This window comes from Triticum dicoccoides, chromosome 3B, assembly GCF_002162155.2.
Source record: "Triticum dicoccoides isolate Atlit2015 ecotype Zavitan chromosome 3B, WEW_v2.0, whole genome shotgun sequence".
Taxonomy (NCBI): domain Eukaryota; kingdom Viridiplantae; phylum Streptophyta; class Magnoliopsida; order Poales; family Poaceae; genus Triticum; species Triticum dicoccoides.
In genome coordinates this window covers 471,054,777-471,067,715 of record NC_041385.1, presented here as the reverse complement: position 1 = coordinate 471,067,715, position 12,939 = coordinate 471,054,777, and positions in this window count along the sequence as shown.

Sequence of the window (12,939 nt, the reverse complement as noted above, 5' to 3'; positions counted from 1 at the left end):
GGCCCTGGCCTGCAGCGGCGTCCCATCGCGCACGTGGACTGGCAGGCCCTTCCAGCCGAAGGGAGCCACACGACGTGCGGGTGGCGGGCGGCCAGCCCGCCGCTTGGATGGTGCGCCAGCTGTTTTCCCGCCTTAGGAGTTTGGGAAGGCTTCACCGAGAAGGCACACGCAAGGGAGGCCGGCTCCTAGCCGCCGACTCTTCGGGATAGGAAGCTGGCCGAGCTTCTCGTTCCCCCCTTCAGCCGCGAAGCCCAACCAGCTTCGGGGACTACTGTCGGAGTAAATGACCATGGGTAGCCTAACCGGCTCCCTTTGGCCCTCAGAAAAAACAATGGGCCGACGGAGCCTTGAGGCGCCTAAGACACGGTGCCGCCTTCTTCCGGCCGGCTATCGCCTGGGCCGACTAGCGGAAGGCGGCCCTACCATAAACGATCTTCGGAGTATGCCACAGCAAGGCCAACTCCAAGATAGCCGGCCCATGAAGGACCGGCTTCAAGAAAGCCGGCCCATGAAGGACCGGCTCCAAGAAAGCCGGCCCATGGCAGGCGGCCATGGGCCGTACCCTATAGTCAACCCCCCATAACAGTGACGAGACGGGGCATGGCTACAGTGGAAGCTGCTATCCCCGAATCTCGGAACAAGCATGGCCACAGTACGCCGTACAGGGTGGACATGTCCTGTACTGCGAGGCACTGTTGCCATGCGAACCATGACGCCATCCACGACGGGTCGCTGGTACGGCCCAGAGGCTGCGGGCCCCTTCGGTCAGAGAGACGTCCGAAGGCGGCCTGGCCTCCCCTAGCCGGCCTAAGGCTAGGCCGGCTTCCTACAGCCAGCTTGCCCCTCCTCCTCGGGGCGCGCGCACCATCAAGCAGACAAGATGAGGTAAGGCTACAGCGAGTGCCCGCAAGGCGGCGACACTGTAGCCATGCTTACCTTGACCAAGACCTTGTCATCAGAGGCGAGGCGACAGTAACCAGCCCCCGACAAGACCCCCCAAAGCGGTGGGGCCGGTAGTCGGCGGGACCCACCAGTTGGCGGGCCCAGAAGTCGGCGGACGTAGACACTGACGGCATGGGTCCATGCCCAGGCCAGATTACCAATGTACCCCCAGGGGGTAGGCCTATATAAACCCCCCGGGACGCCCATGCAAAGGGTTGGACTCTGAAAGTTTTAGCCACCACGAAGAGGGAAGAGAGGAGCTAGCTGTGCCCTTCTTCTTCCTCTCGCCGAACAGCTCTAGGGGCATCTTGTAGAAACTTATCCATCTAGTGATCATGCGGAGACCCCGCAGATCAGCAGTAGGGGTGTTATCTCCACGGAGAGCCCCGAAGCTGGGTAAGATTCACTGGCGTGCATGTCTTCGCCTTATCCCGTTTCCAGGTACCGGCAATGTCTTACTGGCTCCCACAATGATAAGCCATCTGTTGGCATATGTCGCACCAACCACCCGACACACATACAGAGCCGTATATATTTTGCAAATATTCTATGTCTTCAATGCTCTTGCATGGAGCTACTCTAGCTAATTGCTCCCACTTTCAATATGTATCCAGACTGAGACTTAGAGTCATCTGGATCAGTGTAGAAGTTTGCACCGATGTAACTTTTATGACGAAATCTTTTATCACCTCCATAATCGAGAAACATCTCCTTAGTCCTCACTAAGGATATTCTTGACCGCTGTCCAGTGATCTACTATTAGATCAAAATTGTATTCCTTTGCCAAACTCAGAGCAAGCTATACAATAGGTCTGGTACACAGCATAGCATACTTTATAGAACCTATGACTGAGGCACAGGGAATGACTTTTCATTCTCTTTCTATTTTCTGCCGTGGTCGGGTTTTGAGTCTTACTCAATTTCACACCTTGTAACATAGGCAAGAACTTCTTTCTTTGACTGTTCTATTTTGAACTACTTCAAAATCTTGTCAAGGTATGTACTCATTGAAAATCTTATCAAGCGTGTTGATCTATCTATATAGATCTTAATGCTCAATGTGTAAGCAGCTTCACCAAGGTCTTCCATTGAAAAACTCTTATTCAAGTATCCTTTTATGCTATACAGAATTTCTATATCATTTCCAATCAACAATATGTCATCTACATATAGTTTTACAAATGCTACAGAGCTCCCACTCACTTTCTTGCAAATACGGGCTTCTCCGAAAGTCTGTATAAAACCATATGCTTTGATCAACTCATCAAAGCGTATATTCCAACTCCGAGATGCTTGCACTGGTCCATTGATGGATCGCTAGAGCTTGCACATTTTGTTAGCACCTTTAGGATTGTCAAAAACTTCTGCTTGCATCATATACAACTCTTCTTTAAAAAATCCATTAAGGGATGCAGTTTTGACATCCATTTGCCAGATTTGATAAAATGTGGCAATTGCTAACATGATTTAGACAGACTTAAGCATCGATACGAGTGAGAAAATCTTATCGTATTCAACACCTTGAACTTGTCGAAAACCTTTCGCAACAAGTCGAGCTTAGTAGATAGTAACACTACTATCAGTGTTCGTCTTCCTCTTGAAGATCCATTTATTTAACATGGCTTGCTGATCATCGAGCAAGTCAATAAAAGTCCATACTTTGTTCTCATACATGGATCCTATCTCAGATTTCATGGCCTGAAACCATTTTGCGGAATCTGGGCTCATCATCGCTTCCTCATAGTTCGTCGGTTTATCATGGTCTAGTAACATGACTTCCAGAATAGGATTACCGTACCACACTGGTGCGGACCGTACTCTGGAAGACCCACGAGGTTCTGTAGTAACTTGATTTGAAGTTTCATGATCATCATCATTACCTTCCTCACTAATTGCTGTAGCAATCATTGGAACTTATTTCTGTGATGAACTACTTTCCAATTTGGGAGAAGGTACAATTACCTCATCAAGTTCTACTTTCCTCCCAGTCACATCTTTCAAGAGAAACTCCTTCTCTAGAAAGGATCCATTCCTAGCAACGAATATCTTGCGTTCGGATTTGTGATAGAAGGTGTACCTAACAATTTCCTTTGGGTATTCTATGAAGACGCACTTCTCCGATTTGGGTTCGAGCTTATCAGGTTGAAGCTTTTTCACATAAGCATCGCAGCTCCAAACTTTAAGAAACGACAACTTTGGTTTCTTGCCAAACCACAGTTCAAAAGGCGTCATCTCAACGGATTTTGATGGTGCCCTATTTAAAGTGAATGCAACTGTCTCTAATGCATAACCCCAAAACGATAGTGGTAAACCGATAAGAGACATCATAGATCTCACAATATCCAATAAAGTGTGGTTATGACATTCGGACACACCATAACGCTACAGTGTTCCAGGTAGTGTGAACTGTGAAACTATTCCACATTGTTTTATATGAAGGACAAACTCGTAACTCAAATATTCTACTCCATGACCAAGTCGTAGAAACTTTATTTTCTTGTTACGATGATTCTCCACTTCACTCTGAACTTCTTTGAACTTTTCAAATGTTTCAGACTTGTGTTTCATTAAGTAGATATACTCATATCTGCTCAAATCATCTTGTGAAGGTCAGAAAATAACGGTACCCGCCACGAGCATCAACACTCTTTGGACCGCATACATCGATATGTATTATTTCCAACAAGTCAGTAGCTCGTTCCATTGTTCCAGAGAACGGAGTTTTAGTCATCTTGCCCATAAGGCACGGTTTCGCAAGCATCAAATGATTCATAACCAAGTGATTCCAAAAATCCATCTTTTATGGATTTTCTTCATGCGCTTTAAACCGATATGACCCAAACGGCAGTGCCACAAATAAGTTGCACTATCATTATTAACTTTGCATCTTTTGGCACCAATATTATGAATATGTGTATCACTATGATCGAGATCCAACAAACTATTTTCATTGGGTGCATGACCATCGAAGGTTTTATTCATGTAAACAGAACAACAATAATTCTCTGACTTTAAATGAATAATCGTACTGCAATAAACATGATCAAATCATATTCATGCTCAACGCAAACACCAAATAACATTTATTTAGGTTCTACACTAATCTTGAAAGTATAGGGAGTGTACGATGCTGATCATATCAATCTTGGAACCACTTCCAACACACATCATCACTTCACCCTCAACTAGTTTCTGTTTATTCTGTAACCCCCCTTTCGAGTTACTAATCTTAGCAACCGAACAAGTATCAAATACTCAGGGGCTACTATAAACACTAGTAAGGTACACATCAATAACCTGTATATCAAATATACCCTTGTTCACTTTGCCATCCTTCTTATCCACCAAATATTCAGGGCATTTCCGCTTCTAGTGACCATTTCCTTTGCAGTATAATCACTTAGTTTCAGGCTTTGGTCCAGCTTTGGGCTTCTTCGCGGGAGTGACAACTTGCTTGCAATTCTGCTTGAAGTTCCCTTTCTTTCCCTTTGCCCTTTTCTTGAAACTAATGGTCTTGTCAATCATCAACACTTGATGCTCTTTTCTTGATTTCTACCTTCGTCGATTTCAGCATCACGAAGAGCTCGAGAATCATTTTCGTCATCCCTTGCATTATAGTTCATCATGAAGTTCCGGTAACTTGGTGATGGTGACTAGAGAACTTTGCCAAACATTATCTTATCTGGAAGATTAATTCCCACTTGATTCAAGCGATTGTAGTACTTAGACAATCTAAGTACTTGCTCACTAGTTGAGCAATTCTCCTCCAGCTTTTAGGTGAAGTATTTGTCAGAGGTCTCATACCTCTTGACACGGGCATGAGTCTGAAATATCAATTTCATCTAATGGAACATCTCATATGTTCCGTGATGTTTCAAAAACGTTTTTGTAGTCCCGGTTTTAAGCCATAAAGTATGGTGCACAAAAACTATCAAGTATTCATCTTATTGAGCTAGCCAAACGTTCATAATGTTTGCATCTGCTCCTGCAATAGGTCCGTCACCTAGCGGTGCACCAAGGACATAATTCTTCTATGCAGCAATGAGGATGAACCTCAGATCATGGACCAAGTCCGCATCATTGCTACTATCATCTTTCAACATAGTTTTCTCTAGGAACACATATAAAAACATAGGGAAGCAAAAACATAGGGAAGCAACAACGCGAGCTATTGATCTATGACATAATTTGCAAAATACTACTAGGACTAAGTTCATGATAAATTAAAGTTCAATTAATCATATTACTTTAAGAACTCCCACTTAGATAGACATCTATCTAGTCATCTAAGTGATCACGTGATCCAAATCAACTAAACCATGTCCGATCATCACATGAGATGGAGTAGTTTTCAATGGTGAACATTACTATGTTGATCATATCTACTATATGATTCACGTTCAACCTTTCGGTTTCCGTGTTCCGAGGCCATATCTGTATATGCTATGCTCGTCAAGTTTAACCCGAGTACTCCGCGTGTGCAACTGTTTTGCACCCGTTGTATTTGAACGTAGAGCCTATCACACCCGATCATCACGTGTTGTCTCAGCACGAAGAACTTTCGCAACGGTGCATACTCAGGGAGAACACTTCTTGATAATTAGTGAGAGATCATCTTAAAATGCTACCGCCGAACTAAGCAAAATAAGATGTATAAAAGATAAACATCATATGCAATCAAAATATGTGACATGATATGGCCATGATCATCTTGCGCCTTTGATCTCCATCTCCAAAGTACTGTCATGATCTCTATCGTCACCGGCACGACACCATGATTTTCATCATCTTGATCTATATCAATGTGTCGTCACATGGTCGTCTCGCCAACTATTGCTCTTGCAACTACTGCTATTGCATAGCGATAAAGTAAAGCAATTATTTGGCACTTGCATCTTATGCAACAAAGAGACAACCATAGAGTTTCTGCCAGTTGCCGATAACTTCAACAAAACATGATCATCTCATACAACAACTTATATCTCATCATGTCTTGACCATATCACATTACAACATGCCCTGCAAAAACAAGTTAGACGTCCTCTACAGTGTTGTTGCAAGTTTTACGTGGCTGCTACGGGCTGAGCAAGAACCGTTCTTACCTACGCATCAAAACCACAACGATAGTTCGTCAAGTTAGTGATGTTTTAACCTTCTCAAGGACCGGGCGTAGCCACACTCGGTTCAACTAAAGTTGGAGAAACTGACACCCGCCAGCCACCTGTGTGCAAAGCACGTCGGTAGAACCAGTCTCGCGTAAGCGTACGCGTAATGTCGGTCCGGGCCGCTTCATCCAACAATACCGCCGAACTAAAGTATGACATGCTGGTAAGCAGTATGACTTGTATCGCCCACAACTCACTTGTGTTCTACTCGTGCATATAACATCAACGCATAAAACCTAGCTCGGATGCCACTGTTGGGGAACGTAGTAATTTCAAAAAAATTCCTACGCACACGCAAGATCATGGTGATGCATAGCAACGAGAGGAGAGAGTGTGTCCACGTACCCTCGTAGACCGAAAGCAGAAGCGTTAGCACAACGCGGTTGATGTAGTCGTACGTCTTCACGGCCCGACCGATCAAGCACCGAAACTACGGCACCTCCGAGTTTTAGCACACGTTCATCTTGATGATGTCCCTCGAACTCCGATCCAGCCGAGTGTCGAGGGAGAGTTTCGTCAGCACGACGGTGTGGTGATCATCTTGATGTTCTACCACCGCAAGGCTTCGCCTAAACACCGCTACGATATTATCGAGGTGGACTATGGTGGAGGGGGCACCGCACACGGCTAAGAGATCCAAGGGATCAATTGTTGTTATACCTAGAGGTGCCCCCCTGCCCCCATATATAAAGGATCCAGGGGGAGGGGGTCGGCCGGCCAGGAGGGGCGCTCCAGGAGGAGTCCTCCTCCCACCAGGAGTAGGACTCCCCCCCCCATCCTTGTTGGAGTAGGAGAGAAGGAAAGAGGGGGAGAGGAGGAAGGTAAAGGGGGCTGCACCCCTTGTCCAATTCGGACCAGAGGGGGGCTGCACGCCTCCTTCCTTTCAGCCTCTCTCCTCTATTCCCGTATTGCCCAATAAGGCCCATATACTCCCCGGTGAATTCCCATAACTCTCCGGTACTCCGAAAAGTACCCGAATCACTCGGAACCTTTTCGAAGTCTGAATATAGTCGTCCAATATATCGATCTTTACGTCTCGACCATTTCGAGACTCTTCGTCATGTCCCCGATCACATCCGGGACTCTGAACTCCTTCGGTACATCAAAACTCATAAACTCATAATATAACGGTCATCGAAACCTTAAGCGTGCGGACCCGACGGGTTTGAGAACTATGTAGACATGACCGAGACACGTCTCCGGTCAATAACCAATAGCGGAACCTGGATGCTCATATTGGCTCCCACATATTCTACAAAGATCTTTATCGGTCAGACCGCATAACAACATACATTGTTCCCTTTGTCATCGGTATGTTACTTGCCCGAGATTCGATCGTCGGTATCTCAATACCTAGTTCAATCGCGTTACTGGCAAGTCTCTTTACTCGTTTCGTAATACATCATCTCACAACTAACTCATTAGTTGCAATGCTTGCAAGGCTTAAGTGATGTGCATTACCGAGAGGGCCCAGAGATACCTCTCCGACAATCGGAGTGACAAATCCTAATCTCGAAATACGCCAACCCAAAATGTACCTTTGGAGACACCTGTAGAGCTCCTTTATAATCACCCAGTTACGTTGTGACGTTTGGTAGCACACAAAGTGTTCCTCCGGTAAATGGGAGTTGCATAATCTCGTAGTCATAGGAACATGTATAAGTCATGAAGAAAGCAATAGCAATATACAAAACGATCATGTGCTAAGCTAACGGAATGGGTCATGTCAATCACATCATTCTCCTAATGATGTGATCTCGTTAATCAAATGAAAACACATGTCTATGGTTAGGAAACATAACCATCTTTGATCAACAAGCTAGTCAAGTAGAGGCATACTAGTGACACTCTGTTTGTCTATGTATTCACACATGTATTATGTTTCCGGTTAATACAATTCTAGCATGAATAATAAACATTTATCATGAAATAAGGAAATAAATAATAACTTTATTATTGCCTCTAGGGCATATTTCCTTCAATTTTGCCACATGTTAGAATCCAGAAAACTCCACATGTAGAAGCATAATGCACAAACCACCAGAATCTCATGCGTGCAATGCACGTGTACCTTACTAGTACTAGTTGGTAGTAGTAAGAAACAAATTCCAGTTTTGGCACGAGCTCGTACCGCGGGAGCACCACAAGGCCTGCCGCAGGAGTTACATTTCCCTCTTGGGGCCCACGGGACCGAACTTCAGTGGCTTAGTGCCCGGCCTATGAGTCAATGACATGCGGACCTTAAATGCGGCTGGCCCACCTGTCAGCTAAGGAAAGGCAAGGCAAGGCAGTGATAGCCACGTCAGAGGATCCATGTCCACGTCGGGGGACATCGTGCCGTGGGTTGGAGCGGCATTGTGGGAATCGTGTGTGGGTGTGGCAGTGGTAGAAACAAGAAACGTGATGGTCGTCGTGGTTCAACTTCCATGGACAAGCTGTCATGTCTGCTGACACATGTATATCAAAACTAGAGTGTTTATATTTCAAGCACGTGAACAACTATTATTCTACTACTTTGGATCCATTGCAATGCACGGGCCAGCACATTAGTAGTATTAGTGTCCATCTCTATCTCTAGAGGCCTTCCCTCATTCATCCTTTTCTCTCACAAGATAAACTACTCATACAAATGCATATTGATGTTCCGTGGAACACATGAGGGTGTTTCCTTGGGGGTCTCTCCAGCGCGGCGTGGCCGTAGTTGCAAGTTGACGCCCCTTGAGATGCCGACGTTGAGGGGCACTCGGGTTTCCTCCGATGAGCAGGTAAGATGAGTTTGATCACGTAGTAAATGCATTCTAAAGACTACTTCCGTGTCCATTTCCAAGTTCTCCCCCTGCGCACTGTTTCACAGGTTAGGTTCGGTGCGAGTGGAGATTGGCTTGCATATGTACGGGAGGGTACCAACATCAATTTGCAAAACATTTACAATGGTGACACCGTTCCCGTAGAACCTTTGTCCAACATTGGGATCAGCCATGCACTGGGCCACCGCATGAATTGGTACGATGGAACCACAGTGAGATTGAATAAGATAGAACGAACCTTGCACATGGCGGTCAAAGGTGGACCATGTTGTCTGCGACCGATTTGTTGCCGTACGAGTAGGAATACGTTGTGCTCCTTTCTAATCGCATCTTCGCCGTGACAAACCAGGGGACTTATTTTGTATGGGACACATCCTATGATATACTCCCTCTCTCCTAGTTTATTTGTTTTGAATCTTTTCGTTTTATAAGTTTCAAATTCAAATTTAGAGCTTCCCATCACATGTTGAGATCACAATGTCCATTAAATCGTTGCGTGCATGTATAGTAAAGAAACAAATCTTGAGTTTGGCACAAGTTCGTGTTGCGGGAGCACCACAAGCCCTAGCGCAGGAGTTACATTTCCCTCTCAGGGCTATCGGGACCGAGCTTCAGCGCCTTTGAGTCAATAACATGTGGACCCGATAGGTGACTGGTCCACATGTAATGCTCCCGAAGGCAGAGGGGCAGTGGGGCCAAGAGGGGTGAGCCGCAGGTCGGGGGACGTGTGGTGTCATGGGTTCGAGTGGTGTCATGGGAATCGCGTGTGGCTGTGGTAGAAACTTGATGCTCGCCGCATTTTAGGTGGCCCACATGTCAAGCACACAAAGGCAGAGGGGCGGTGCGACCGAGAGGGGTGAGGCGCAGGTCGGGGGGCGTGGTGCCGTGGGTTGGACAGGCATAGTGGGAATCGCGAGATGAAACGTGATGGTCGCCGTAGTTGAACTTCCATGGACAAGATGTCATGTCTAGGGACACATGCACTGCATACCGATCACTGTAAGGAGTAGTAGAGAAAGCTATATATGCGGATAAATAGTTCCTTATAGTCAAGCGGACCGATGTTCCAAAGAAATGCACACCATTGAAATAGTCCATCTATATCAATATACACCGAGAGGGAATATTTTTTTTACAAGAGAGGAAATAGTTCATCCATCCATAATGCCCTCCTGCTGGTGCAGCCTTTTCTTCTTCTTCTTCTTCTTCTTCTTCTTCTTCTTCTTCTTCTTCTTCTTCTTCTTCTTCTTCTTCTTCTTCTTCTTCTTCTTCTTGTTCTCATTCTCCGTGGGAGACGGCTTCGCAACAAGATCTTTGGACCTTGCAGCTATCTCGAAACTCACACGGGCGTCGAGGGCAGCATATTTTATCCGCTCGTACGTCAAGGGATAATTCTCCCATCCATACGACCTTAATGCCAACGTCTCGTCACCCTTCTAAAGATTTGTACCGAGCACAAAATTTGCTACGTCGAATAGGGATGGTGTCTGTTTATCACAATCTTCTACATGAATTTTGATTCTAGGTTGTAGGTCAGCGATGCTTTTCAAATCAAGGTTGTACGGCTCCAGCTTCTGTTTGTCCCCTTCGATGTATGCCCCATAGAAGTATACGTCCTCCTGAGACAAGAAATCGTGAAGCTCACCTGGTATGGAGGGCGAGTGTATGATGTGGTACACCAAAACATCATCTTCCCAGGGGCACGATCCGTGTACTCTGAGTCGAGACCGATGACCCTCGTCTCTACCTTTTCGAGGGAGTTGGATACATTGTTGATCCACTGCTGAACAACCCTTGGGTGGACGGTGACGGTGGCAACTATGCGCATCGATCCTTCGATGAGGACATGTTGGACGCTAAAAACCTGCATCTCGATCTCTTTCGCCATTTGAAACCGCTGGAACGGAGGGCTATAGTTTGGAGAATTAGGATTAGATGGCTAGTCTATCTAAAGTTGTAGATGATTAGTTAAAGAGGTTAAAACAATGTGAACGCAGTGGGGTTTGGATGCAAATGAAGACGAAGGGGAGGTGAAGAAGCCGAGGAGACTCGGTTCCCGATGGAGAGGTAAATGGGAGAAGTGGCATGCAGGCAGTTGATTAGACGGCTAGGTAGACTAAACGAAAAGGCTATGCGGGTAGACTGATGAGTCGTACATGTTCGTGTACGTGCCCATCCTTCCTGATAGGTGGGACCTATGCAAACAGATAAAAATGTGTTGTAGCTTCTTTTTTTTGAGCGCGTGAGTGGGAGACACAACATTCTCTGGTTAAGGAATACTCCCTCCGTTTAGGTGAGTATAAGTCACCTTATGAAAATCAGGTTTCCCCAAAACCTTTAGGCGTGGAGCATTAACTTCCTGCTCGATCCCCTCCCAGACTCGTTAGCCAGCGTTCTCTTCCTCTGCTGCTGCGTTCTACCTTTCCATTTATTCCTCTTCTCAAGTGTGGAACGATCTGCATGCCGTCCTTGATGCACTAGAACGACCACTGCATGCATCGCGGCAGGGCGTTGATTGGGCATGCACGAGAATTTGGTTCTGCTCGCAATATGGATGATACCTGAACGATGAAGTGAACAGGCATGCTAGCACGGGAGACCTATTTCCGCTATACAATACTGGAGTACTCATGTTCCTACTAGTAGTTGTAGTACAACTGTGGTACACTAGATGGTCAAAATACTATTCATTCGGTCCTCACAGTGAAGTGACAACACCCTGCGCCTGACACTAGTCCAGGCGGCGTGTTCGGGTTACCAAAGTCAGCCTCACCCTGTGCACTGTGCAGTCTGTCACCGCCGCTGTACAGCACATTGGCGCCTCGCCTCGTCTCCCTCTCCGCTCCCATTCCATCTCCATCTCCTTCTTAATCTCCTTCTCCGTCTCCATCTCCATCTCACTGTGCCCCGTGTACCGTCGCCTCACTCGCCTCCCCCAGTACCACTATTCCCTCGCTAGCCGCTCCAGCACCGACAACCTTCTCCCCCGTAAATCAAGCCCCCCAAAACCCCCACCTTTCAAACTCCACCATGGCCGAACGCGAACCGCGCAGCATCCATATGATCCGCGATGGGAGCAATCTCCCCAGTGACATCCTCGACCTGTGTTGTTCGTGTATGGGTATGTTGAGCGCCTTGCGGCTGGCTGCATGCTCGAGGGACATGCACACGGCCATCGTGGAAGCGATGCCTAAGCTTTTCAAGACACCCTGCTTGCTGCTATCTGGTCTTGCGAGATTGGCTCACCTTGATATGGAGGCGTACATGATGCCCCTCGACTTCAATCCGATCTCCATTAGCCGAAACTTCTTTGCAGGTATGTAGTGGGTCGCCGTACATCATTTCCCTCGACATCGATCCGATCACCATCGCCCGAAACTTCTTGGCAGGTATGTACTGGGTCGGCATGATCTCCCACTGGATGTCTGCCTTCAGAGAAGACGGTAAAAAGTTGGTGCTCGTGAACTTCCAGACCTCCCATGAGATTATCCTTCCTCCGTTGGATTATATAGAGTATTACCATCGCGGTCCAAGTCATCTAGATTACCACGTCAGTTGGACGGACCTTGTTTTGCAGAAGATTGTAATCTGCCAAGTGCCCACACGACATGCGAATTACGCAGACTTCAAGCTAATTGCCTTGTTCGACCGCGGACTCGCCTATCTTTGCGCCGGTGCCTTCTTTAGCTGGAGAGAACCCAGCTCGCAGTGGATCATTGTCAAAGCTGATACACACTTTTGTGATGCTATTGAACACGATGGCATCATCTATGCGATCGACAAAGCAGATGGCACCACGTATTGTTGGGACGGCGCGTGTAAGTTGTTTCCATCTCGTGTTAATGATGATGCCATGACACTGTTTGAACTTTTTGTGATGATTGACATATCCCTGTTTGAGCAGAATTTGAGTAGAACTATGGCAATGTATTAGAGACGTCGTAAATCAGCTATATTTGGAATGAGTTAATTCATGTGATTGTGACCATGTCATTACAGCCAATTTGTACCCTGAATAATCAAAC